This window comes from Phyllostomus hastatus, unplaced genomic scaffold, assembly GCF_019186645.2.
Source record: "Phyllostomus hastatus isolate PE091 unplaced genomic scaffold, TTU_PhHast_1.1 phas_contig_40, whole genome shotgun sequence".
Lineage (NCBI taxonomy): Eukaryota > Metazoa > Chordata > Mammalia > Chiroptera > Phyllostomidae > Phyllostomus > Phyllostomus hastatus.
The window spans coordinates 19,350,011-19,372,046 of record NW_025333872.1 but is presented as its reverse complement, the minus strand read 5'-3'; the positions used below and the strand labels follow the sequence as shown (position 1 = coordinate 19,372,046).

The 22,036-nt window shown below is 36.5% G+C and overlaps 1 protein-coding gene across 5 annotated transcripts in view; it reads right to left on the bottom strand.

Moving 5' to 3' along the window:
• The window catches only part of PRIM2 (DNA primase subunit 2), a 377,158-nt gene that overhangs the window by 49,113 nt on the left and 306,009 nt on the right, over nucleotides 1-22,036 (bottom strand). The window lies entirely within an intron of this gene.

The following is a 22,036-nucleotide window of genomic DNA, read 5'->3' as shown; positions in this document are numbered from 1 at the left end:
GAATGAACTACTGCCACTACCTACCACCTGGAGTGCCTGACTCCACATTTATATCAAGCTAATGGGATAGAAAGAACTTTGAGATGGGTGGGATAGGAAGAAAAAAAGGAACTAGCATTTGTTGAAAGGCTCAGTATAGTGGGACTAAGCTGTCCAACACTTAAAGTAGGAAAGATAATCAGAATAAGAGAGATGGGAAAATACTGTGTCATTTTTGGGGTGAAATTTTTAAATTTAATATTATAATTTATATATAGTGAAAGACATAGATCGCAAGTCTATCATATGATAGGATTTAACAAATCACTGTAACTTAACAATGCAAACAGTGTAATTTAACACTGCAAAAACCTTTGTAACCTGCAACCCCTATCCCTACCGAGAAAGAGAACATTTCCATCAACGCAGAGTTCCCTGGTTCCGCTTCTCAGTCAGTGTTCTTCCCCTCTCTCCATTCCCAGAGCTACTCCTGGGCTGCGTTTTGTCACTGTAGTATGTTATTCTACAACTTTATATAAATGGAATCACACAGCATAAAGTGTTTTGTGTCTGAGTTCTTTCATGTCTTTTTATGTTTTTGATTTATTATAAGCCATTACATGCATTTGTTTGTTCGTTCACTGCTGAGTAGTATTTCAGTGTATGAATACATCAGACAGTTTCCCTGGTCTCCTACTGATGGACACCTGGGTTTTTCCAATTTGGGGCTATTATCAATAAAGCTGCCATGAACATTTTTTTATTTAATTTCATTGGGGTGCCAATGGTTAATGAAATTACATAGGCTTCAGGGGGAACAATTTGATAATACATCATCTGTAATTGTATTATGTGTTCACTACCCCCAAGTCAATTTTCCTTCCATTTATCCCCCTTTACCCTCTCCTACCTCTCCCTACCCCCTTCCCCCCGGTAATCACCATACTGTTGTCTATGAGGGGTTTTTTTTTGTGTGTGGCCATGAACATTATATAGATGACGTTTGTGGACATATATTTCTATTTCTCTTAAATAAATACCTAGGAGTGGAATTGCTATCAACTGTTTTTCCAGAGTGGCTGTACCCCCCGCCCCTGCCACCAGCAATACATGAGAGTTCCACATGCTCCCTGATGACTAATATTGTTGAGCACTTTGTCATACTTCTTTCTTGACTAGTGATATGCCTAATTTATAAACTGTCTCTTCAAATCTTTTGCCCATTTAAAGAAATGAATTGTCTTATTTTAATCATTCCACTGTAAGAATTCTTCATATTTTCTGGATAGAAGCCCTCTGTTGGAGTATGCAGGTCAGGTTCCAGACCACTGCAAAAAAGTGACTGGTTATCTTTTTGCTAGCGGAGGGTCTTGCCTTCAGTTTGTAATAAGCACAACACCTGTGAGGCGCAATAAAGTGAGGTATGTCTGCTTAGATGTCACATATTTTCAGTTTGTGGCCTATTTATCTTCTTGATATTATCTTCTGATAGAATGAGCAGATGTTTTTATTTTTGATTACTCCCAATTTATCGACTCTTTTATGGTACTGCTCTTCATGTCCTCCCTAAGACAGGTTTCAGAAATACTCTCCTATGTTGTCCTCTGGAAGTTGTAATGTTTTAGCTTCTAAGTCTGGGTCCAGTTTCATCTCAAGCTAATTTGTGTGTGGTATGAAGTTGGAGTTCAGGTTCTTTTTTATTTCCTGTAGGGGAAGCAAGATCTTTCTCCCTCTGCCTTCCTAAGTTCACTTGCTGGGGTCCATGAATCAAACTACTAAAAGACAGACTAACAAGAAAAAACCCCACAATTTATGTATACATGTGGAAACACATACAGACATCAGGCATCTTACAAAGAAGACTCAAAGAGGTAGCCAGATAAATTAGGATACAAACACCTCTTTATAAATGTGTATTCCCTTTATTTAAAGGAGAAATTTATACTTGTGCCTTTAGCTCAAAATAATCCCTATGCCAAAGTGGCATATTTTGGGATGGCTTATTCTGATACCCTTCATCCCCATGTGAAAAACACTTTTTCCAACACCACTTGTTGAAGACACTTTCCCTTCCTTACTAAACAGTACCTTTGTCAACTTTGACTGTGAGTGTGTGGGTCTATTTTGGACACTGTATTAGACCACCAATCTACATATCTATCTTTTTGCCAGTACCACACCGTCTTCATTACAAAGTCTTCAGAGTTAAGTTGAAAATTCTGATTATGTAAGTCCTCCTGATTTGTTCTTTTTCAATACTGTTTTGGCTATTCTATGTCCTTGCATTTCCACATAAATTTCAGAATCAGCTTATCAATTCCTATTAAAAAAAAAAAAGACTGCTGGAATTTTCAATGATCAGTAGCTTAAGTCTTCACAACTACCTATCTGCCCGTAGAAATTGACAACCAGGAAAACAAAAGGTATTTCAACTAAAAGAAAACTTTCAAAAAAAGAAGACAAACTTTCAAAACAACATTAAATTTCACCAGTGAAAACAAGACTGTTTAGAAGTTGCAGTGAACATCTTTTATAAACAACTTCTGTTTGTGTTGTAAGTTATAAACATTAACTATAATCAATCACTTTGTGTAGACTTCTAGGTATGAGCTGAATTTAAATCCACATGAGATTTCTGTTTGTTCACCAGCAAACACCGAAAGACCTTTTTGGTCAGTTATCCTACTAAAGCAATGGAAAGCTACTCTCTCAAAAGGACGGAAGGCTAAATTAGTATTTTTTGCTGCCCACCTGTGTGTACATGACTAAAATTTGGACCTTACTATGATTCCAGACTATCTACACATTCATCACACAAACAGTCCTCTCTAGTTTTCAGACTGGCAAACTCTTGTAATATTGTAGAGAAGGTGTAGTTACTGGAAGAGATTTTTTAGGAAATACTGTCTACATGACCGTATCCATAACTTAAAGGAATATCTTTAAGTATTTACAGCAGAACTGAGTGAACGTACTTTCCGGTCTTGGCTCCTCCATCCCACTCCTTCCAGTGACAGGACATGCCAGGAAATCAACACTGGTCAAAAGGTGGGTGAGTGGCAGTCCATGACCTCCTAAATTAGTCCTGACATCCAAGCGGTGGCCCTGGCAACACACCAACCTATATTTCTGCCAAGTCAGCAGTAAATTATTTTCAGGAGCACTGTGTTACCAATGGAACTCAAGAAAAGTGATAAAGCAGGCACATCTGTTTGTTTTTCTCTTGTAAATCTGTCTTTCGTCAGTCTAATTTACAGTGCCCCAGCTGAAGAACTTGAGTAGAGAAAAAAGGGTATCTCCCTCCTCTACAGTTTTGTCCAAAAAGAAGTAGGACATATGTTCTCCATATTCACTTCCTAATCCCTTTCCTTGTAGTCATGGAGAAGGCTTTCAGTTCTAGAGTAAGCAGATATTCTTCCCTTCAAATTTCCCCTGAGGCAGGGTGAAGCTAAGATTTAAAAAATTTTTTTAAAGGTTTTATTTATTTATTTTTAGAAAGAGGAAAAGAGAAGGAGAAAAAGAGAAAAAATGTGTGGTTGCCTCTTGCGTGCTCCGTGCTGGGAATCTGCTGGAAACCCAGGCATGTGCCCTGACTGGGAATTTTATCAGGGACAGTTTGGTTAGCAGACCTGCACTCAACCCACTTAGCTACACCAGCCAAAGCAAAATTTTAAAATTTTGATTGACCACTTTGTTAGAAAATGAGAAGGAAATAGCAAAATGCCAAACCCACAGGAAAAGTATTGAATAAAATAATCGTATGTGATTTCATAAGTTAATTGATTAAGCAGAACACTTTCAGTAAAGCCAACAGATCAAAAGAAACATCAGCTGTGTATCAAAAAAAATAGAAATGGGAAATAGAGCCTCAAAAACACCAACTGAAAGTACCTGTGGGGATTGAGGTGCCGGGAGAAACTCCCAGCCTCATAGGAGAGTTCGTTGGAGAGACCCACAGGGTCCTAGAACATGCACAAACCCATCCACCCACGAATCAGCACCAGAAGGGCCCAATTTGCTTGTGGGAAGTGGGGGAAGTGACTGACATCCAGCAGAGAACAGAACAAGTACCATCTTAAAAAAAACCTATCTTAACCCTCAGAGTTAAATGGAGAGCTATCTGTTCAGGAATGCAGGTGGTGTGTGGGCTAGCAGGTGTTGTTTCTCTTTTTCATGTTCTGCTATACAAGACTCTACCCAAACAGTCTCAGAAAACAAAATCTGAGGGTCATCTGTGACTGGGGGCTGTGTGAGCTACATTATTTTAACTGCACTTATTAGGTTAGCTATTACATAAAGAATATCATTTATAAATTCTTAATGGAGAATTTAGTACAAATGCAATACTGTTATTAACAATAAAAATAAAGTAATATTTAGTGATGTTTCAATACTAATAGCTTACGTTTCAACAGATCTTTAGTGGTGTCAAAATGATGATTCTTAGACCCTTTACTATTTGTAAGGCTTTAAGACATCCTTATTTTATAAAAGGAAATTAAGGTTTCAAGAAATCAAGTGAACTTCCAGCCAAGATGGAGGTTAGGAAGGGCAGAGTCGGGCAGCCGGGCAGAGAGGGCTAGCAGCAAAGTGGCGGCTGGCGGACCCCGGGTGCGAAAGGCAATAGCTGGTGGACCCAGCAAGGTGGAAGTTGTGGAGGGGCCCGACGTGCAAGGCAGCTGGAGGACTGGGTAGTCCCACATTCGAGTGCAGATAAACCAGGCAAAACTGGGGAGCAAGACAGACCCAGCAACCCAGGGTCCCAGCGCTGGGAAATAGAGCCTCAAAAACACCAACTGAAAGTACCTGTGGGGATTGAGGTGCCGGGAGAAACTCCTAGCCTCATAGGAGAGTTCATTGGAGAGACCCACAGGGTCCTAGAACATGCACAAACCCATCCACCCACGAATCAGCACCAGAAGGGCCCAATTTGCTTGTGGGAAGTGGGGGAAGTGACTGACATCCAGCAGAGAACAGAACAAGTACCATTGTTCCCTCTCGGACCCCTCCCCACATACAACGTCACAACCCAGTGACGCGGGTTGCCCCACCCTGGTGAATACCTAAGGCTCCAACCCTCACTATGTAACAGGTGCGTCAAGACAAAAAAAAAAAAAATGGCCCCAAAAAAGAGTAGATCAAAGTTCCAGAAAAAATACAACTAAGTGATGAAGAGATAGCCAACCTATCAGATACACAGTTCAAAGCACTGGTGATCAGGATGCTCACAGAATTGGTTGAATTCGGTTGCAAAAGAGATGAAAAAATGAAGGCTATGCTAAGTGAAATAAAGGAAAATGCACAGGGAACCAATAGTGATGGGAAGGAAACTGGGACTCAAATCAATGGAATGGACCAGAAGGAAGAAGGAAACATCCAATCAGAAAAAACGGAAGACATAAGAATTCAAAAAAATGAGGAGAGGCTTAGGAACATCCAGGACATCTTTAAACGTACCAACATCTGAATTATAGGGGTATCAGAAGGAGAAGAGGAAGAATAACAAGTGGAAAACTTATTTGAACAAATAAAGGAGAACTTCCCCATTCTGGCAGAGGAAATAGACTTCCAGGAAGTCCAGGAAGCTCAGAGAGTCCCAAAGAAGTTGGACCCAAGGAGGAAACACCAAGGCACATCAAAATTACATTACCCAAGATTAAAGATAAGGAGATAATCTTAAAAGCAGCAAGACAAAAGGAGAGAGTTATCTACAAAGGAGTGCCCATTAGACTGTCAGCTGATTTCTCAAAAGAGACCTTATAGGCCAGAAGGGGCTGGAAAGAAGTATTCCAAGTCATAAAAAGCAAGGACCTACATCCAAGATTGCTCTATCCAGCAAAGCTTTCATTTAGAATGGAAAGGCAGATAAAGTGCTTCTCAGATAAGGTCAAGTTAAAGGAGTTCATCATCACCAAGCCCTTATTATAGGAAATGTTAAAGGGACTTATCTAAGAAAAAGAAGGAGATCAAAACTGTGAACAGTAAAATGACCACAAACTCACAGCTATCAACAACAGAACCTAAAAAGACAAAGACAAACTAAGCAAACAACTAGAACAGGAACAGAACCACAGAAATAGAGACCACATGGAGGGTTATTAACAGGGGAGTGGGAGCGGGAGGGAGGAGAAAAAGGTACAGAAAATAAGTAGCATAGATGGTAGGTAGAAAATAGACAGGGGGAGGGCAAGAATAGTATGGGGAATGTGGAAGCCAAAGAACTTATATGTATGACACATGGACATGAATTAAAGGGAAGGAATGTAAGTGGGAGGGGGTGTGCAGGGTGGAGGGGATTGAAGGGGAAAAATGGGACAACTGTAATAGCATAGTCAATAAAATATATTTTAAAAAAGGAATCAAGTGAATAGTTATTTCAAGTACTTAGGAATAAGTAATTCTAGGGTAAAGGCTGGAATTAAAATCCTAGTTGTCTACTTTCTAGAAAATGCTACAATATTATAGATGGAGAAAATGAATAAATAAATAAGTATGAGCAACTGTCAGTTATCTGTGGCAAGCATTCAACTGCAGGCTGCCTCCCTACTGTCAGTCAATTTCTTCAGGGACATGTGAAAGTCAAAGTAAACCAATCTGATTCTAGTGAAAACCAGAGAAAATTGTCTACTCTCAAAAGAAATGCTAAGTCTAGTAAGCTGTTCACATATCACTTACATGGTTTCTAATTTACCATAATTTTAGAATCACGAAAAATGGGAAATTTGAAATTACATATTTGAAGTGAAGAACACTAGTGTTTCTAAACAATAAAAATAAATAGTGTATCTGCATGCTTTCAAATTACCAGGTACACTGGGTAGTCCTTCTTCTATAGTATTCTACTTGGAGACATGATAAGGAAATGGAGAACAAAATCAAAGAAAATGCATTGTGAAAAATGGAAAAGAAAGAACACAGAACACACCATCGCTTATTTAACTGCAACTCAAACTGCAGCCTTAGCAAATTTAGCTTCTTTATCAGATTCCTAAGTTGAGGGCTCGCACAGGCTTTAGACATCATCTAGCACAGCTATTATTACATAGAAAGCAGTAACAGAGGGTCTAACCCTAACTCGCAAGGTGAGTTGGCAAAAGAAGCCCTGTCTGTAAATCCCACCAAACCTGGCACATCGTAGCTGCTCACTAAATGTTTACTAGGGCAAACTCCTAAGAATCTTCTTTGTCCTGTATTGTATTAGCTCATCCCTACCAGAAGACTGAAAGCTAATCTTATATTTATTACTCTGTTAACTTTCACTGACAAGAGATTTAACAAATTTCTATCACTACATACTGTGACTTAACACATCACTTAAATGGAGGCCTCAGTGATCCCACATGCAGGAAATGAGCTGGAGGAGTTGTGCAGGTCATTTTAACTGCTATCTGTTCAGCTCCTGTGCCTGATATTAAGAAAAGGACACATTCATGACAACTTTCAGCATCTCACCTGGAATACTTGTTTTACAGAAGAGCACTATAACTCACGGACAAAAACCACTGCCATTGCAGTGAAAGTTGATTAAGATTCTAAATATAATTTGCCCAAATTTGAAGACAGAAACCACAAACAACCCTTCATTCACTCAAATACATTTACTGAATTACATACTTAAAGCCTAAAAGACAATTTAGTAACTCTTAAGAGGTATTCAATTTAGTCACTACCTCACTGGTAGGATAAGAGCCAACATAAAACAAATATCACCAGAGAAATCACAGGGGCTAGCTGACTGATGTAGAATGCTCTAGTCCAAGAAGAGTGGCTCAGCGTGAATAAATTGGTCTTTTCACTCACTGCACACAAGGGCAGCAAACCGAAAACATCATCCAAGCCTGCAATCAAAGACTGCACAAAGTTTGCTGATGAGAAGGAAAAGACTCCCTCTTCACAGATGTAAGGATCGATTTGTACAAACACTTTGAAGTAAAAATGAAATGTAAATTTATTTAACTTCTGCTAGATTAGTTTAATCCTATTTACTTGTTTTCACAGGAATTTTTGTCAATTTTTTCATACTTTGCTTTTCTAGATTGCCTTATTTGGCGACTTTATTCTCCAGTGAGTATTTTCTATCACTAAATATCTATATTTGATAGAATTTTAAAGATCTGGCTAGATCATATATAAATAAGTCTAAGATTTTGAAGAACTATCAGGATGATTACAGAAATATAATTTCCTAATCCTACAAATGTTAAGAAATACCTAAATATTTTTACTACAAACATTTAAATATTTATATATATTAATAAATGTCAATAGCATTTTCCTATATTCCTGGTGAAGTATACCTCTTATAAACACATACTTGTCCTGTGTAATACTTTTCTCCTAGTACTGAATTTTATATAATATTTTGAGTCCAGTTCTTTTCTTTCCTTTTTTTTTTATTCCACCTGCTAGTATTCCTCTCCTCACCTTTATTACTGATCTTCCAGCATCAGAATACCTTGAACAAATTGCTCATGGGTAGTTGGTTACCCATGACCACCCTCCTTGGGGTTACTCAGATCATATTAAAACACATTTTTCTATGAATGCCAAAAATGAATCAGACTCTCTATACACAGGCACATGAAAGGTATTTAGCACACTTTTATTTCCATCATAATTATAAAATTAGAACTGCTAAAAGAATTAAATTATTTCCCCAAAGTCACCTCAATATAGTGAGATATTTCTCTTACAAGATTACATGTCATCTTCTAGAGCAATGACCAAAAGAAAAAAAATTACATTAGATTTTAAAAGCTCGCAAAAAAATGGTAGATAAAGGTATCATTCCTGGAAATAGGAAATGGCCTGAAATGAACTTTTAATTTATGGTGACAAGCCAAACTTCTCCTCTACAGCACAGGTGGCAAACACAAGGCCTGGGTGCCGAATCCGGCCCTCCACCTTGTTTTATCCAGCCCTACACCTTGTTTCTACCCAGTGGCAGCGCCAAGCTCTCGAGCTCTCGCTTAACCAGTAAGGGGTAGTTACATTTATACAGTCCTAAAATTACATTTGGCCCTTTGAAGGCAACGGTGAGGCTGATGTGGCCTCCATTGAAAATGAGTTTGACACCCCTGTTCTACAGTTTCAGAAACAAACTGAAGATTTGTTGCCTTCTGCTTCTAAAAATAGTTTCTGCTATTAGAACTTAATGATAATTTTCTACTTGCTTAAAATATGACATATAAGGAAGTGAAAAAAAGAGGTTTTCTGGCATCATAATAAGGGGTGAATTACTATATATGTAAATAAAGGCATTTTAATTTACTGTAACATCTAGCAAGTCTTACAGAACTCTACAAATTACAACACACTGACTGCTATGCTTCCTAATATAAAATATAAGAAAGGTTGATTTGTTAAAAAGGTTGTTCAATGTCAACAGGTATAAGTGTTTTCTTATAGTTCAAAGATACCTAGCACAGAAAACTTAAGTGAATTTTCAGATTTATTTTTAGTGGGTTTTTTCTTGCAACATTATACCACTTACCTACGTAACCAACATATAAATATTATTTAATACAAAGAAAAAGCATATCAAACTCCAGGGAAATATCTGAGAAATAATAAAATATTCATGACAGAAGAGAAATACTTCCCCCTCTCCCCTTTTATTGATACATTACTCACAGGCATCAGAATTAAAGTCTCAAAAGAAAGTGGCTGCTTTCTTGTAACCTAATGTAACTAAATTGAATGTTGTGTTCTCAGCAATGTAAGAAGAAAGCTATGGAAACTTATTGTACAGCTTCAGGGCATGTTTGCTTCCCAACTTTGTGCCATCTCATTAAGAAACTTAATTCATTTTGACATGCTGTTCTTTTGAATTAACTACATATAGGGGACATGCTAAGAGAAAAGAATGATAAGATAAACCAAAAAAATACTTTTTTCAATTCCACCCTCTTTTTTTTAAATCACATATTTTTAAATGTTAGAAGATACTTTAACAAATCTTTTATATAATCATTTATAGTTTTATACAATCATTTATACTTTAATTTAAAAATTAATATATCAATGACATAGTGAACATGATCTAAAAGAACAACAATGGAAAATCTGCTCACTGAGCAAAGACTAATTCAGATACAGTTTGAGACATTTGAAAACTAAGAGTTTTGGTTCCGTTCAAACCAAAATGTTAAAGTCTGTAGTACCTTAGTTAAGAAAAACAAAACCAAAACCAAAACCACATAGCTTAAATTATGAATATGAACACTGTTATTACCTATATCTGACACACAACTCTCACCCTTCTAAAGACTGAATTTTTAAACCACTTGGTAATTACTCATTTACTTTCAACCCTTATTAACTTATTACATTTCCTGATGGATATTACATTTCCTGATGGATACCTGAGTACCAGAGTTTAACAGCAAATCTGAAACTGCAATCTAGCTCTGCTGATTCCCTATCCAGAGCTCATTCACTGAGTCATAACACGTCTCAGCTATTTACCATGTGTCGTGAAGGATATGGAATAGCTTGTTGCAATGTATTAGAAAGAGCAAATACATTATAGTTGTGTTTAGCAGTCTACCAGGCTCCATTTTTATGTCTGGGTACATTTTGAAATTCAATACATGAAAATCACCATGTGGTGCTATAGAAATTATTGCCTTGTTTACTGGCTCTATTACCTTGACACAGAAACAGAAAGAGATCTTGGGCTAGGTCATACATTCGAGATCCTTCCACCTGTGATATCTATCTACAAAGTAGATAAAGTCTAAGTGTATTGTTTATTCATCAGGAACTGGGTTTAAACATGTTTGGATACCTATTCAGCACCCAGGTGGACATGTAGAGAAGGCAATTGGATAGATGTGAGTCTAGAGTAAGAGAGCTCGGTCTGGACCACCGAAGAGAATGCAATATCCAGGAAGACAGGTGTTGTCTCTTTGTTAACTACTGCGCCTTTAGCTCCTACGACAGTGCCTAGCACATCCAAGTGACTCTAATTAAATGGGACCAAATGCAACTGCTGTGACATTACTCATTTTGATTTACATAAATGGCAATTTCTTATGGCTTCACTTAATACTTATCAAATGAATAATAAACTATAACTGTTTATTTCACAGTCTCTCCTCTGGGCCTGAGCTAAAAAAAAAAACAAAACAAAACTGGGTGTCTTTCTAGAAAAAGAGTAGAGCAGAGTACATGGAGGAGCCTGAAGTTGGTCTTGACCCTGTTTCAGAGCAAGAAGCTGGAGTCTCGTGCTCCTTTCCGTGCCCCGTGCATCACGGGCACTGAATAAACATTTATTGTTGGGGTGATGATGACTATGATTACCTTGTCCTGATATTTCCTACAAGTAATTATTAGGACCTTAAGAACAGCCTCTTGTAGATTATATAAGCAGTTGACTTTGAATACGTTTGCAATGCCTTTCTCAGTATACAATCACCATTTTATAGCTAAAAGAACTGAGTAACTGATTATTTCTCCAAAGCCACAGCAGAGGCATAAAGGAAAAAAAGAAAACTCAAAGTCTCTACGTTCACTTTTATGCTCAATTCATCACAACATGTCTTTATCACCAACTATACAAAAATATTATATGTCTGTATTTATAAGTATGGTCTTATGATATTTAATTATATTAGGGATTTCCCCCCTTAACTTTTCTTCTATACTGTCACATTTAGAAACTTTTAAAGAAAAATCCAATTCCTTAAAATTTTATCAAGATAGTTACCTAGATAATCATGTGAAGCACCTCTCCTCCTAAAATACACACATGCACACATACCCATATGTATTTCATATATATGAAAAATGTTTCAGATGACGATGTTGCTACAAAAAATTTCTCGAGTAGCTATCGTCTCCAGTTTGTCATTCCATAAATTAAGCATTCACTGTAAGTTATCACTTTCTGTTCTGCTTTACAAAGAAAAGCTGTTCCTGAAATAAGAACTCTTAGTATACATTAATTTGAATGTAATGATTTAAATGACAAGGTCATAACAAAAACAAAAGCCGGAGACAGCTGTAAAAATCTAAAAACGGCACTCTGATATGACAAGTTCCAGAATCACAAGTCTACTAGCCACTTCACATGTAGATTAATTTTCTTTAAAACTTGAAAGCCACCTCTGGTGCCCCACACAGCATGTGAATGAGCAGAACAGTGATGAGAAGCATAACACACATAAAATTACAGAAGTAATATTTTTAAATGCAGCTTTCAAGAGCAAATGTTGAATACTAATAATTCTCAAATCATGTTGATACACTTAATTTGTTTTTAAAGAAATAAAAGCACATTATCACTTTGGAAACTTCAATAAGAGATAATGAGAACCTTTCCATCAAGTAGTGTGTGTGTGTGTGTGTGTGTGTGTGTGTGTCTTCAGTATACATATACTGAAGAACGTGTTTTATCCTGTAATATTAAACAATTCACACTTCACAAATCTCGCTGGTCTGACTTGTGTTAAGGGATGATGTGCCCCATCATGTGATTTAGGTTTCCCTCCCTGAACTGTATTAAATCCAACTGGACAGTGAGTTGTGGTAGCAGGGACTTCTGTCAATTTCCTTAAACCTCTCTGCCCACAATTCCTGAGAGTGAGGATCTGCAAAAGTTATACATTAAATTCCATTTAAGTATTCACATAAAATTGCATATAAACATATAATGAATATTTTAATGGTGTTGATTCTTCCAGTCTATGAACATGGTATATGCTTCCATTTGTGTCTTCCTTAATTTCTTTCTTCAGTGTTCTGTAGTTTTCCAAGTACAGATTTTCTACCTCCTTGGTTAAGTTTATTTCTAGGTACTTTATTTTTCTTGCTACTATGGTAAATGGGATTTTTCTCCCAGTTTCTGTTTCTGATATTTCATTGTTGGTGTACAAAAATGCCTTCGATTTCTGAATACTGACTTTGTATCCCCTCTATTGCCAAATTCACTTACTAGGTCTAATAGTTTTTTGGTAGAACCTATAGGGCTTTCTATGTATACTATTATGTTGTCTGCAAATAGTGACAGACTACTGCAGCCACTGTTGGAAACAGTATGGAATCTCCTCAAAAAACTAAAAATGGAAATGCCTTTTGACCCAGCGATTCCACTACTGGGAATATACCTTAAGAATCCTGAAACACTAATTCAAAAGAACCTATGCACCCCAATGTTCATGGCAGCATTATTTATAATAGCCAAGTGCTAGAAACAGACTAAGTGCCCATCAGTAGAGGAGTGGATAAAAAAATTTGGAATACTACACACCAGAATGAAAGAAAGAGCTCCAACCTTTCACAGTAGCATGGATGGAACTACAGAGTATTATGCTAAGTGAAATAAGCCAGGCAGTAAAAGACAAATACCATATGATATCACTTATAACAGAACCTAATGAACAAAACAAACAAACAAGGAAAATAGATCCAGAGTCATGGAAGCAAGGAACAAATTGACAGGGACCAAAGGGGAGGGGAGAGGAGGTTAAGGGAGGAAAACAGGGGAAGGGTGTATCAGAGGCGTCCAACCTGCAGCCCACATGCTACATGCAGCCCAGGATGGCTATGAATACAACCCAACACAAAATCATAAATTTACTTAAAACATGAGATTATTTTGTGATTACGTGTTGCAATGTATTTAATGTGTATCCCAAGACAACACTTCTTGCAGTATCACGAGGGGAGGCCAAAAGGTTGGGCACCACTAACAAGTATAGAGGACCCAAGGACACGGACAACAGGGTGGGGACTGACTGTGGAAAGAGGGGTTGGGCAGGGCAGGGGCGAACAACGGAGGAAATTGGGACAGCTGTAATAAAACAAGAATAAAAAATATATAGTGAACTGTTAAAATTCAGCTTCTTAAAGTTTCAGAGGATTATTATCTACTCTTTTGCTGTGAAAACATCATATTCTATACACCTTCAAAATTAAGCTACCCAACCCACCCAAGCTGTTTAGCTCATAAATTGAGGTGACACATGTGCAAAGGAAAGTCACCTTAATTCCACTAAGGAAAAAAAAATGCACTAAACCCCATCTCTCTCAGCTGAGCCTTCATTCAATATTGAAACAAGTAATCTCAAATTCCATGGTTTTGGCTGCCGCTCAACACTATTCCATTCAACTGGGGATTGAGCACAGCAAAATGAAAAGGGGCTTTAATCTGTCTTTTCTTCTCTTTTTGCTATACTACACTGACAGCATCTTGTTCATTAATTAAACTCTTTTTCCTTAAAGAAATTGACTGTAGAGTACCATATTGGACACTGAAGAAAGAAGGTAGAAGGTAAAAGGCATGGTTTTCAAAGATCTAGGTATTAAAAATTATAGATAAAAAATATTCACAAATGATATGACCAGTACAGAGAAACATTCCAACAAATACAAAGGGATGCAAAGGCAGAACCAGGAGTACACATGAATTGAGACAGCTCCACTTTGGTGACTCAGAGTTCACGTGCATTGTCCATGTTTCTTCATTCTCCTAAGGAGATGGGGCTATGAATTTAAATTTTTAGAAACCATGAACTCAGTTAAGAATCGCTATAAATTTGCCAAATTTGCTGGAATCCCCCAAAGCAGTCTTTTATTTTGTGAGGCTGGTTTTCACTTGGTTTCTTAAGAGAATGCATTCACTGCTATGAGCTCTAATAACAACCAGGGCAGGGATATCATGGTGGGGGGGGGGCGGGGGGACAACCAAAATGCTTATTCATTACCTTATTGATATGTATGAACTTTTGCTTTGGTACTAATTTAAAGAAGATATGTCATTTCTAATTTTGCCATCTTAAAACACAAAATAATAATTCAGTAAACTTCAAAGTTTATGCAAAATCTTCTGACAGAAAATGACAAGTATTCTAAAGGGAAATGACAGAAAGGTAAAAAAGTGAGAAAATGCTTTTCATGTATTTTTTATTTGGGTTTTTCATACCTCAATACACAAGAACTGGATGAACACTGGCTTTTGTTACTATTTTATCATTATGTAAATCAAATAGATTTTCTTTTCCAATAAAATTCTATGTGTGAATTGCCAATGTAAATATCTTAGGGGAAAATTATAGGAATGATGCCAGTTTGAAGGTAATTTCAATAAAAAAAAATACTCCTCAGCTTTACAACCTAAATATTAACAAACCTTACAGTTTCCTGAAGTCTCCACTAAAAACTGAAGACCAGTGTGAAGACCAATAGATAATCTTCTTCCTCAGTAAACAGTGATTTCAACAGTCATATTAAACAATAATCTTGAATTCACATTACAACATCTCGGTTTACTTTTGGCAAAGAGAAGTTGTTGCCTATCTACAGTAATTGTTATCTTTTACTGAGTTTTTATTCCGTTCTAGGTACTGTGCTACCTATTTTATTTCTGTTTACTTCCTAGCAATACTATGAAAAAGACTTCACTACCATTTTATAAGCCGAGGGAACTGAGGTTCAGAGAAATAAAGCAACTTGCTCAGAGAAGCCGGCGCAGCCCGTTGATGGTGGGACTGAGCTCTGGAGTCCGGCCTGAGTGACCACTCACTGCATTACAAATCTGAAATACAACATTTAACCAGCACCTAACAACATTTTCAGAGTACGATTATTCTTATTTTCCAAGTTTGAAAAGTAGACATCACAGTCACCAATTTTTTTTTAATTATACTGTTCATAAATTGTATATAGCATGGATAGCTATACCAAGAGTTATGTGAGTTGTAAGATTAGATCCACTTTATGTAAGTAATAAGCCAAATCAGTTTTGCTGGTAGAAACACCTACATTTTCACAACATTTTTCAAAAATTGTCATGACTTGACATTCTGAGAGCGTCAGTGGCAACTGTGAATTTTAGAGCATGGCATACTGTCCCAGGGCCACACCTTGCCTTTCATTGTTATGCAGGACAATATTTTTTTTTAAACAAAAATCTCAGTGCTTTAATTCCAATCGTGAAATTACTTCAATTATGGAAAATATGTTGAATGACACGTTTTATTTTTCTCCTAACATAATTGCAGTTTTGCAGGCAAAAGGCCAATAAGAGTCTTTACAGTTTGTCTAGGACAGCCTGCAAAACCCCAAAACCCTTTAGTTGGCTGCCCCAGAAAGGAAGCAGTCCTTTCAATGTTAACTGCCCAAGTATTTCACCACACTTATGCTCAGAAAAATTACCCTAATATTAGAAAAACAATGCTATTTATAGATACCAAGAGAAAGCTCTCAAAATATAAAGAACTGTGATGTTGAAGGTATTATCAAGTTCATGAATTCTAAAAGGAAATTAAAGACGTTCGTTATTTGTTATTTGTTAATTAGGAATTGCAAAAGACATGGTAAGAAATAATTTTTTACTCCATGACACTGATAAGGGATCAAATTGAAAAGCTGAGACAAAGGCATTCGGCTGGTACTACAAACCTATATAAAGTAGAATATAAAAGGCTTATACACAGCTCTTTCATAGCAGTTAACTTTGATTCCTAACATTCTCCCAGACAAGTGTTTCTATTACTTTTCTTAAAGATGTCAGCATGGCTCAGCAGTGGCCATAATGAGTTAATGGACTAAAAAGATGGTTTCTCATGCACACACAATTCATTTCCACATCCACAAGAAAATAATGGGCAAGAATAACTAATAGAGTCAACCAAAGCAAAGAGTGAGAATTGAAATGAAAGCTGGAGGCTTATGAATTCACCTTAGAACTCATTGGCAGAATATGAACTTTATAAGTTTTTCTCATTGACTTATACTTTTACTTCTATAACTTGGTATCAAATCCTATTTGTCTGTTTTTTTTTAGGTCTAAGTAGTGAACACAGTAGATGACAGCATTTAGGGAGAAAGGAAAGATCATTAGTGTAAATAAAATCTAAGCTTAGAACTTCCTTACTTATTACAGTCATTAATGTTTTGGTTTCAAGAAAAATCAATATTGTTTACTTAATTTCACAACATTGATTTTTAATTAATCCTATTACCTTAAAAGAGAAAATGATTTGAAACCAATACTTTCCACAAATGCCACATGTTGTTAAAACTAACAACTTCCTCCTTCTACCAAAAGGGTTTAGTTAGCTTCCTTCCTATTAATATGCACAAAATGGATGTGTGTTAACTATCATTACTATTTTAAAGCAAATGACAGCGGCAGCTACCATGCACAGAGCATCTATATGTGCCTGGCACTGTACCGAGCATTTGACATAATTGCTGCTCCTCACAAGAACCAATGCAAAATAGAAAGTATTTTTTCTTACATACAATGAGGGCACAAGGCAGACCTGGGTGAGGGTCGGTACCTTGACCAAGCTCATAAAGGGAATCAAATAGTCAAAGCTTATGACCAATACAGCTTATACTAACTTCAATGCATTAACAACCTGCACTGTAGAAAGAACTTGCACTTCCAGGAAACTTACTTCACCCTTCATCCTCACACACAAACAAGCAGGTATTATTTCCTCCCTTTTGCATGGGAGAAAACAGAGGCCCAAGGACAGGAAGCAGTTTTTCAGAGCTCCCAAAGCAGATCCCAGGGCCTGGTCCATGCTCTGCCTTCAGATCCAGTGCTGTTCCCAGCACTCAGGCCTTGCGAGTCGTTGAAATCCTTGTATCTGTATCACAGTACCTGGATGGGCACACCCCGCTGAAGGCTTTGACAGCTCCCCGATCTTTATATTTAATCACACACTTAAGATTTTTATTATTCCCTTAATATCTTTGTAAGAATAATTTTATGTATATTTTGCTTTATTTGAAAACTAAGAACTACCTTAAAACTCTATGATTATTGCTTTTTTAAAAAAATGGCCTACCAAGCCTGGCTGGCATAGCTCAGTGGATTGAGCGCAGGCTGCGAACCAAAGTGTCGCAGGTTTGATTCCCAGTCAGGGCAGATGCCTGGGTTGCAGGCCACGGCCCCCAGCAACCACACATTGATGTTTCTCTCTCTCTCTCTTTCTCCCTCCATTCCCTCTCTAAAAATAAATAAATAAAATCTTTTTTTAAAAAAAGCCTACCTATACAACTAGAAACTGGACTAACCATATGCATTCTGATTTGTGTGGCCAAATACGAAGCTCTTACAAACACTCATAAAATGTTAAATGAAGTATAACACATATCTGTAACACAACTGTCCTTCTGAACGGGGCTCAAAGATAAGTGACAACTCAAGGAATATAAAGGGAAAAGACTTTCATAATAGTGTTCAACAAACCCGAGAAGAAATGGCTACGAACAAACAAATAGTTACGATCAAACTAAGTGCATACACATACTTTTGGCACAGTCTTAAAATGCGAACCATTAGAAAATAATGCACAATGATAAAGTTTATAACAGACTTCAAAAGTACATCTTGAAAAATATAATTATGACTTCCATTGCCATATAAGATGATGAAAAATACTGTGCTAAAGGGAAGTCTTAAAATGTGTCTTGAAACAGCCCACCAATACAACTAAGATGACTATAAACACAATTTAAATATAATTATACCATCTATAACTAGCAAATGGGTAATGGAAAGAAGGGTAAAAGAAAAGTGCATTTTGCTTTTCCCTCATCCCACACAATACAGTATTTTACATTCTGTTAAAAATATGGCAATACATTTGACAGTTTTTCCTCCTGTGCTCAGACAACAGTTTTAAGACTCCAGAAAGCTGAGTGTGGTTGTGGGAAGAAAAAAAAGATTCCATAAAGAAGTATTCTTATGTTAAGAAATTCAAACATAACAAATTTAAAATGCAGAACATACAATTACATACATGTTTTCAATCACTATCCCTGGAGTTCACTGAGTAACTAATTCTATGTAAGTAACTAAATTTAAAACAATGTTTCTCTGCAATTACAACTGTTAATAGAAGTGCAGCTTCCACAGGTTCCATTCTTTAGATTCATGCTCTTTTTCTCAGGCCTTCAAATAAGACCTCCCAAATACTGACCTATTATCATCACTTTTAGCATCACAGCACAACATAATATTGTTTTCCTAACAATTACTATGCTATTTCAAATGCTCAGTTTGGATGGCTAATAGAATTAAAGGTGTAGGTCTTTTGACAGTTTTATTTCTGAAAAGCTAAATGGTATTGGGTACTTATTTTTTCATGAGACTGTTCTAAGCACTTTCCTTGTAGCAATTCATTTATTCCTCATAATAACCCTCTAAGGCAGATACTATCTGGATCTTCATTTTATAGATGAGAAAACTGGAGCATGGGAAGGTTAAGTAAGCTGCCAGAAGACAGGATACAGCTGCTAAGTGGTAGAGCAGAAATGCACATCAGAAAAATTTGATTTCGAAACACTCGGTTGCTCTGGAACACTATCTTTGTAGTTTATCAGATAAAACTACCTCTCCTTTTCCTGAACTTATTGGGGGTAGGGTGGGAGGGAAGAAAAGAGGAAAGGGAAATTACCCCAAATCTCTCTACTTCTCACCCTTGCACTGCTGAAGCAAGGAAGCTCATGACTCGGTCCACTGGCTCTCACTGCTGTTACATGAGACACCTAGAACGGGTATCAGAAACTTCACGTTGATTCTTTGAGCTTGTGTAGGTTGCTAGGTTTGTGACTTCACACAACTCATTGAAACTTTTTGAAACTCAATCCCAATCTATAAAATAGATTCAAAAATACTGCCTTCCCTGTATTTCAGGGTAAACAACTAACCAGGATGACTGGAGGCCATTTTTCACAGAAGAATTCCAGCTAATAAATGTAGAAATGAAAATAAGATAAATGATTTGGAAAGATGATTCAATGATTAATATCAGATGAAAAGTTGAAGAGGAACTTTACAGTGGAATGTTCACACTACTGATATGCTTCCTGATGTGACACAGTATGAAAAACAAGGTACCACTTATGAAGGATTCTTGCCAAAATGGTTGAACCTGAATTTACATAAACCTTAACAGCTAACTCCATTTACAGAAAGAAAAAATGGGAAATATAGTAACAAATTAAGTGACACCACAGGAAGCAAACATACACATTTGGAATGTGAAACATTCTATGGAACAACTGCTTCATTTTTCCAAGAAGTTGTAGCCTAAAACAACAAACAAAAAGAAGGAAAAAGAGGGTGAAAGAATTACTAAAATTGACTTATGACACAAAAAGCAAATATAACATATGATCTGATGTGGATTATGATTCAAATTATATATAGTATATAATTATATAATCATATATACATATATATGCATGTGCAATTGGGGAAATTTGAACTTGACCTGGATATTAGATGTTATAAAAAATTATTGTTAATTTTGTGAAGTGGTAAGATAATGTTAGTATAATCATGAAAGAAAATGTTCATAATTTCTAAAAATGTAAAAATATGTAGGCATAAATGACAGTTTGGAATTTGCTTTTAAATGCTTCAGCTAAAATAAAAAAGAATTAAAAGGGATATGTAAATGAAATGTGCACAATACTAATCATTGTTTGATATGGTAATGGAAATATGGTGATCTGCATCTGCACGTGTTCTACATTTGGAGTCCATAAACCATGTCCGGACCACAGGCCCAGTCCAGACAGACAGCTGTCTGTTTTGTCAGCGACAACATCGTCTCTCCATTTGTTAGACTTTGTCCATGGCTGCTTTCGTGCTACAACAGCAGAGTCGGTGCAGCGGACACCACATGGTCCACAAAGCCAAAAATACTTACTATCTCTCCCTTTAAAGAAAATTCACTTTCTCCTGTTCTAAATTCTATTTTGTTTTACTGCTTCTTTGAGAGGAAAATTAGCCTCAAAAGGTTTTCAGAGCCTTTCTCCTTCAAATTTACTAAGGATCTTCCCTAAACAGAATTATCCACAAAGTAGGATGTAGGCAGCCTCATACTTTTTCCCATAAGTGAATAAATCATTTCATAGCTTCAAGGTAGTTACTTTTCTGCTAAATCTAGAAGCTTATAATGAAAATAAATAAACCAAAAAAGCAAAGATAAAAAAATTAAACTTCAAAATGTATTATTATTATTATTATTATTATTATTATTATTATTATTATTTCAAGTTCCCTGGGTTAAAAAAAAATAGCCCAAGGGAAACAATGTGTTACATTTCAACACATTACAACCAAAGGGCATTCTTCACTTAGGGATGAAGGGAGGAAAGAACCCATATAAACACACAGAATGCTGGAATTCCGTCCTTATGAATTCAGCAAGAACACTATAAACCCATGGGCCATTTTTTTCTACCTATAAATTTCTGTATATTTTGAGTTAATAGTTTAAATACATTCTTTGGCAGTCTTTAACTTAGCTTACATAACCTTTAGGTATACCCGTGAGCTGATTAGTAATGTAAGGCCTGAGAAAAGCAAAGTTGCAGAGGGATATACACAGAGACATGCATGAGTTTAATATGCAAGTACACTAGCTAAAGGGCATAATTAAAACTACATCATTCCTTTAAGTCTACATAATTATGGCTCAAAGACATTCTTATTAGTATCTTCAAATTTGTCACAAAGCCAGAAAGGGCCTCAGGTCTCCATGGTTGAGAAATAAATATAAAATAAGTTAAGGCATATATATACAGGTCAAATAAAATACCTGCAAAACTCAATTATTGAACTTTCCTCTTTAAAGTAATATATAAAATCCACCAGTCAACCATCATTGTTCTTGAGTCCACAACAAAATACACAACCATATCTGTGGATGACCTTATGCCCATTTCAGAAAATAAAATAAGCAGAAAGTTTTAAAAAACTATTTTTTTTATTTTAGAAGAGAGAAAGCTTCTTTTTTCTGACAATAACTCAGCTGGAAATCTCTGCCAAGCAGCACTCCCGTCATCATGTGATGGTAACGGGTGCTTCTAATGATCAGCCTGCAGCAGCCCCAGATCCTGGAGTTCATTCAAAACCGTTAAAAAGAAGATAAAATTAATTTCAGTACACTTTTGGTAGTGAGTGCACATCCTAATATTCTCATTATTTTAAGATTAGTAATATACTTAAGATACATAGGGCAACTCTCCATCAAGAGGCTGTTCAACTCCAAGTCAGACATTTACAGGAGTCACGCTGAGAAGC